Below are 6660 nucleotides of genomic sequence, written 5' to 3'. Positions count from 1 at the left end.
CTTTTAAGTGTGGGGAGGTATTTTGGGGTTTTTGATAAGAGACATGAAAAGTAAATGGCAATGAATTAAACTAATAGCTAAAAAGGCCTTGGCAAGGGTTGGTGGTTAAGGATCTCTATCCTAATCACTAACCACAACATGAGAATTGGTAAGGATCAACCCCACTAAGTCATCCCCTAACCAATAGTAGAGGAAAGTCAAGTGAGCTATGTCAATCCAAGTCCATAAGTCCTAGTTCTACACCAAATCAATTAGTGAGGTCTAGAGTTAATGGCTCCCAATCGTCAATCACTTGGACATTAGTAACTCAAGAGTTCCTAAGTTACCTTCCCAAGCCAAGAATGCTCAAAATCTACTCTAAAATCCAACCAAGCATTTCATCAAACACTTGGAAGGCATAAAAGGAAAACATAGTAAAATAGCAAGGAAAGTAAATCTACACTACTCAATTGCAAGGAATTAAACAACAACAAATCCAAATCAACAATAAAGGAACATGAATCATAAATTGCATTGAATTGAAAATAGAAGAACAAAAATACATCAACATAAAAGTAGAGAATTACATGAATTAAATGCAAAACTAGAAAGAGGAAGAGTAGAAGAAGGAGAATTGCAAAAGAAAAAGTAAATCAAAGCATGAATTAATCCTAGATCTAAGAGATTCTAATCCTAATTCTAGAGAGAAGAGGGAGCTTCTCTCTCTAGAAACTAAACTACATGATGCTAAAACTTCAAACAATTGCTCCCCCTTGCTTGGACTTCAATTCTGCATGAAATACACTCAGAAACAGGTTGGATTTGGGCGTGGGTAGCTCAGAAATTGCCCCTAGCGTTATGCCTTCAAGTGGGCCATGTGAGAGTATCGGCACGTCTGCGCCATGTGCGCGTGCGCGTCGATTGGCAAATTCTTTATCCGCAATGATGCGGCATGTACGCGTGCGCGTCCATGGGCGAGATCACTTTTGCGCGTGCGCGCCTTGTGCGCGCCTTGTGCGCGTGCGCGTCCTTTGATGCATTCCCAATCTTTGTTTCTTCATGCATTGTCGCTTTTGTATGCTTTTCTCCTCATTTCTTCCACCCAATACTTGCCTTATGAACCTGAAATCACTCATCAAACACATCAAGGCATCGAATGGAATTAAAGTGAATTAAAATCACCAATTTAGATCCTAAAAAGCATGTTTTTACACTTAAGCAAAATTCAAGGGAGAATTACAAAACCATGCTATTTCATTGAATAAACGTGGGAAAAGGTGGTAAAATCCCCCAAAATAAGCACAAGATAAATCACGAAATCGGGGTTTATCACCTGACTCCGATGAAAGGGTTTTCTTTCCTTCTATGACCCAGGGAGAACGTCCCTTCTTCTATGCCTATGACTATTTTTCAGTCAGCTGAACATTACTTTTCCTTTTACTTCTTTTGAAACCGACTTATTGTGGTCGTGTAATGTAGCTCCATCCCAGCTCCATCCGAACTTTTGGGGCTTTATCAAGATCTTCCAGTTGCTTTGCCAAGAGTTGGATGTCACACCTTCTCAAACTCTTTTTCTATATCTCTTTTTTTTTTACCAAGCCTGGGACTAGTAAAAAGAAAGCTTCTTTGGTTTCTTTCAGGTCTGCCCAAGGGCACAAAGTGTTTTCTATGTATGATGAGTCTTTTAGGGATTTTAAGAACTACTTTTTTAAGGTTCGAGCTGTTGAGGGAGCTCGACCATTTTTCTTGGAGTCGAATAATGAACCTGCATTCCCCTTATGTTGGAAAAAGAAAGTTGTAGTATCTAGATATACGTGGGAGATGCTTGATGAGGTTGAGCAAGCTTTCGTAACTTTGTTGGAGGGGATTTGGGGACAACCTCCTCATCTTGACACAAAGAGATTTTTAGGAGACACTTCCCTTGTCCGAGCCGAGCTGGGTAGTGGTCGACTTCTTTTTACTTTGGCTTACTTATTTTTTGTTTTTTATTTCTTCCGGCTTTGTGACTTATTTTTGTTTGTATTTTTCAGAAATGGTTAAAAATAATGACTCCATGAGGGCCTTTAAGAAGGCGAGAAAGGCTACAGCTGCCCAAAACATCTCGGCCAAGGTGGCTGGGGAAGGATCCTCTCATGTTCCTCCAAAACAGCCAGTATCAAGATCTCCTGGACCGAGGAGGATGATTCCTACCCCTCGGGTTCATTTGATTGATCCTCCCCAGGCTTCTGCTGCTACCTCTTCTCCTACTGCCGTTCCTCCTCCAAAAAGACAGAGGACTGTTGAGCCCTTCAATCTGGATGCCCCCGACTTTGATGCTGTCGAGTTTGTTGATCAACAAATTACTCCCTATGGTGTCATTCCTACTGACGATGTTTCCCTCCTTCGTCACTTGGACTTCATTACCCGGAGTAGCATTAAGATAGCACATATGGGGGCGGCTCTATACCAAACTGCTCAGGATCTTCCTATTCATGTGGCGAAGGCTTTTATGGAGGAGGCCAAATCAGAGTTCGACCGGATCAAGGGTTTAAAAGAGGAGCTTGAAGTGAAGGTGGCGAAGCTAGAAAAAGAGTTGGAGGGTGAGAAGACTCGGGCTACTGCCTTGGCGGCTTCTGCAAAGTTGGCTGAGGATACGACGCTGAAGCATAAGGAGAGCTATGTCACAACTTATGGGGAGATGATGGATCTTAGGGTGAGTTTGGAGTCTGTTCGAGCTGACTATGCCGAGCTCTAGGGTCATCTTTTGGGCAGTGTAAATACTGCTTATGAGAATTTGAAGGATCAAGTTCGAGTTCTTGCGCCCGAGCTCGACCTCACCCTTTTTAGCCTAGACAACATTGTAAAAGACGGTAAGATTGTCCCTGATGACCTTGATGATGATGATGATGTCGACCCTCCTCCTGTACCCTCTGCCAAAACCTCTGTTATCCCACCTTCCTCAACTCCAGCAGCTAAAGTCGGTCAGCTTGAGTCCAATCCTGATGTTCAGATCTTGAATCGGGATGATGAGACAGTAGATGCGGTACCCCTTTAGACTCGTCCTCCTTCACCCCGAGATACTGCTACTAGGGAATCCTTGCATCCTTTATAGTTTTTCTTGATTTGTTTGTGTATAGCCTGGCCTGTGGGCTTTGAACTCTTTTATTTTTGTAATTTGTGGTCTTGACTTTGGATACTTTAGTTGCTTTTTTAGCAACCTTATTTTGAAAAAACAAAAGTAGGTTTTCAAGCCTCTTGGGGTCAACTTCAGGTGGCCTCTTGAGTCTTGTTATTATAGTAACTTTGTTTCTTTTGTGACCTGCTTGTCGATTGCTTGTTTAGTATTTTCCAGGCATCTTCAGGGTGTTGGAATCTTGTTTTCCGACCTCTTTTGATTGCCTTTGTACTTTCATACTTGTAAATTGATTCTTTTGAGGTCATGGCTTTCTGGGTCCAACTTGAGTTCCTCATGGCGCATACCTTCTATCAATCGGTTTCTTTGGGAATTATTTTTAATAATCCCTTGGGGTTTACTTTTTATAATTCTGTAGCTTTTGGTCCGACTTCTGCATGTCGGTCCCTTCTAAGCTATTTTGGTAATCCATTTTATTTGGACTTTTGTCAGGTCTCTTTTATGGATTACTTTGTATAACTTTTCATACATTCGTTGGGCCGACTTTGTCATGTCGGTCTCTTCTAAGTTATTTCTAGTAATCCATATTATTTGGACCTTTGTCAGGTCTCTTCTATGGATTACTTTTTATAACTTGTGTGATTTTGTTGGGCTGACTTCATCATGCCGGTCCCTTCTAAGTTATTTCTAGTAATCCATTTTATTTGGACCTTTGTCAGGTCTCTTTTATGGATTACTTTTTATAACTTGTGTGATTTCGTTGGGCCGACTTCATCATGTCGTTCCCTTCTAAGTTATTTTTAGTAATCCTCTTTTTTAGGGATGGCCAGGCCTCTTTCTTAGGGATTTACTTTTTATAACTTTTGTTATAGTCGACTGGTCCGACTTCTTTATGTCGGTCCGTCTTTAAGTTATTTCTAGCAACCCATTTTTATTAAGACCTCGTCAGGTCCTTTCTTATAGATCACTTTTGATAACTTTTTGCATTTAATCTGTTTTTGTCACTTTTCATCTTGACGATTTTGTAGAAATTGAGTTTGATCCTCGCTTGGTCGACCTTTGATGAATTTAGTTTTCATCTTTGTTAGTCTTTATCGTGATCGAACAGTGAGTTTGATTTTCACTTTTTGCCGATCTGTAGCTTTATAATCGGGCGATGAATTTTGCGTTTTAGATTAATGCGTCTTGGTAAAGAGGATTTGTAGAGAATCTGAAAAAACTTTATTCAAGATAGAAAATATGCAAATATATACATGTGGGCGTTTTTCCTTCTAAGTCGGGCAGTTTGTAGATCTTGGCTTGGCGCCTCATTAAAAAACCTTTTCAGGAAAAAGAGTGCACCTTATCCTAAGAAATTTATTACCTTTAACTATAATACCTTCTTAGGTTGCAGGCGTGCCATGACCTTGGAAGCTCATGCCCTTTGAGTTCGGACAGCCTGTAGTAGCCCTTTCCAAGTACTTCTATGACTCGGTAGGGTCCTTTCTAGTTTGCTGCCAGCTTTCCTTCTCCAGGTCGAGTTATTCCGATATCATTTCGGATTAGGACGAGGTTGTTCTCGGCAAAACCTTACGGCACTACCTTTTGATTGTATAAAGCCATTCGACGTTTTAATGCCTCTTCCCTGATCTGAGCTCTTTCTCAAATTTCTGGAAGTAGGTCGAGTTCTTCCCTTTAAAGTTGGGAGTTGGCCTCTTCACTATGGTGGATCACTCTGGGCGATCCTTCTTCGACCTCCACTGGGATTATTGCATCCATTCCGTAAGCTAATCGGAAAGGTGATTCCTTTGTGGTGAAGGGTGGAGTTGTCCGATATGCCCATAGGACTTGTGGGAGCTCTTCAGCCCAGGCTTTCTTTGCATCATGTAATCTCCGTTTTAGCCCGGCTAATATTACTTTGTTAGCAGCTTCTGCTTGTCCATTGGCCTGTGGGTGTTCTACGGATGTGAATTGGTGTTTTATGTTCAGATCGGCCACCAATTTTCTGAAGCCTGCGTTTGTAAATTGAGTGCCATTGTCTGTGGTGATAGAGTATGGAACCCCAAACCTTGTGACAATGTTTCTATATAGAAATTTTTGACTTCTTTGAGCAGTGGCGTTAGCTAGGGGTTCTGCCTCAATCCATTTTGTGAAATAGTCTACCCCGACGATGAGGAACTTGACCTGTCCTGATCCTTGAGGGAAGGGCCCAAGGAGGTCGAGTCCCCATTTTGCAAATGGCCAGGGTGAGGTTACGCTGATGAGCTCCTCTGGTGGGGCGATGTAAAAGTTAGCATGTTTCTGACATGGTGGACATGTCTTTACGAATTTCATTGCTTCTTTTTGTAAAGTTGGCCAATAGAATCCGGCTCGGAGTACTTTTTTGGTAAGAGCTTGTGCTCCGAGATGGTTGCTACAGATGCCACTGTGTATTTCTTCTAAAACTTCCTTAGTGTTGGAAGTCGGCACACATTTTAACAGTGGTGTTGAAATCCCTCTTTTGTATAGAGTGTTGTTTATGATGGTATAGTATTGTGCCTCTCGTTTTAACCTCTTTGCCTCCTTCTTATCTGTGGGGAGTGTTTCTATTTTGAGGTAGTTAATTATAGGAGTCATCCATCCTTGATCCAGACTTGTTATGGCAAGGATCTTTTCTTCTTCCGAGATTGACGGGTTCTGTAGTATCTCCTGGATGAGGCTTCTATTGTTTTTCCCTGGTTTGGTGCTGGCTAGTTTTGAGAGTGCATCAGCTCGTGCATTCTGTTCCTGAGGTATGTGGCGGACTTCATATTTCCCGAGTTGTCTGAGCTGTTCCTTGGTTTTGTCCAAGTACTTTTTCATGGTGGGATCCTTGGCTTGGTAGCTCCCTACTATTTGTGAGGTGACTACTTGTAAGTCGCTGAAGATGATAAGTTTTTGAGCTCCAACCTCCTTAGCCAGCTTCAAACCAGCTAGTAGAGCCTCATATTCGGCCTGGTTGTTTGAAGCAGGGAACCCGAATTTGAGGAAAAGTTCGATTTGGGTTCCCTGGTCACTTTCTATTATCACGCCTGCGCCACTTCCAGTTTTGTTTGAGGAACCGTCTATGTAGAGATTCCATTCTGTAAGGATTTTTGGGGTGTCCGTAAACTCTGCAATGAAGTCGGCCAGATACTGTGATTTGATGGCTGTTCGAGCTTCATATTGAAGGTCGAATTCGGACAACTCGACTGCCCATTGCAAGATTCTTCCTGCTAAATCTGTTTTCTGGAGAATGCCTTTTATGGGCTGGTTGGTCCGAACCCTGATGATGTGGGCTTGGAAATATGGGCGAAGTCGTCGAGATGTTAGTATGAGAGCATAGGCGAATTTTTCTATTTTTTGGTAGTTCAGTTCGGACCCTTGTAGTGCTTTGCTGATGAAGTATGTATAGGTTGTTGTCCATTGTCGTCTTCTCAAACCAGTACTGAGGCTACTGCCCGGTTTTCTACTGCGAGGTACAATACAAGTGGTTCTCTTTCCCGTGGCCGAGTTAGAATAGGTGGTTGTCCTAGGAACCTTTTGAAATCCTGGAAGGCCTGCTCGCACTCCGTTGTCCATTCAAACCTCTT

This window comes from Arachis ipaensis, chromosome B01 (genome assembly GCF_000816755.2).
Source record: "Arachis ipaensis cultivar K30076 chromosome B01, Araip1.1, whole genome shotgun sequence".
Lineage (NCBI taxonomy): Eukaryota > Viridiplantae > Streptophyta > Magnoliopsida > Fabales > Fabaceae > Arachis > Arachis ipaensis.
Note: the sequence above shows the minus strand (reverse complement) of the source record.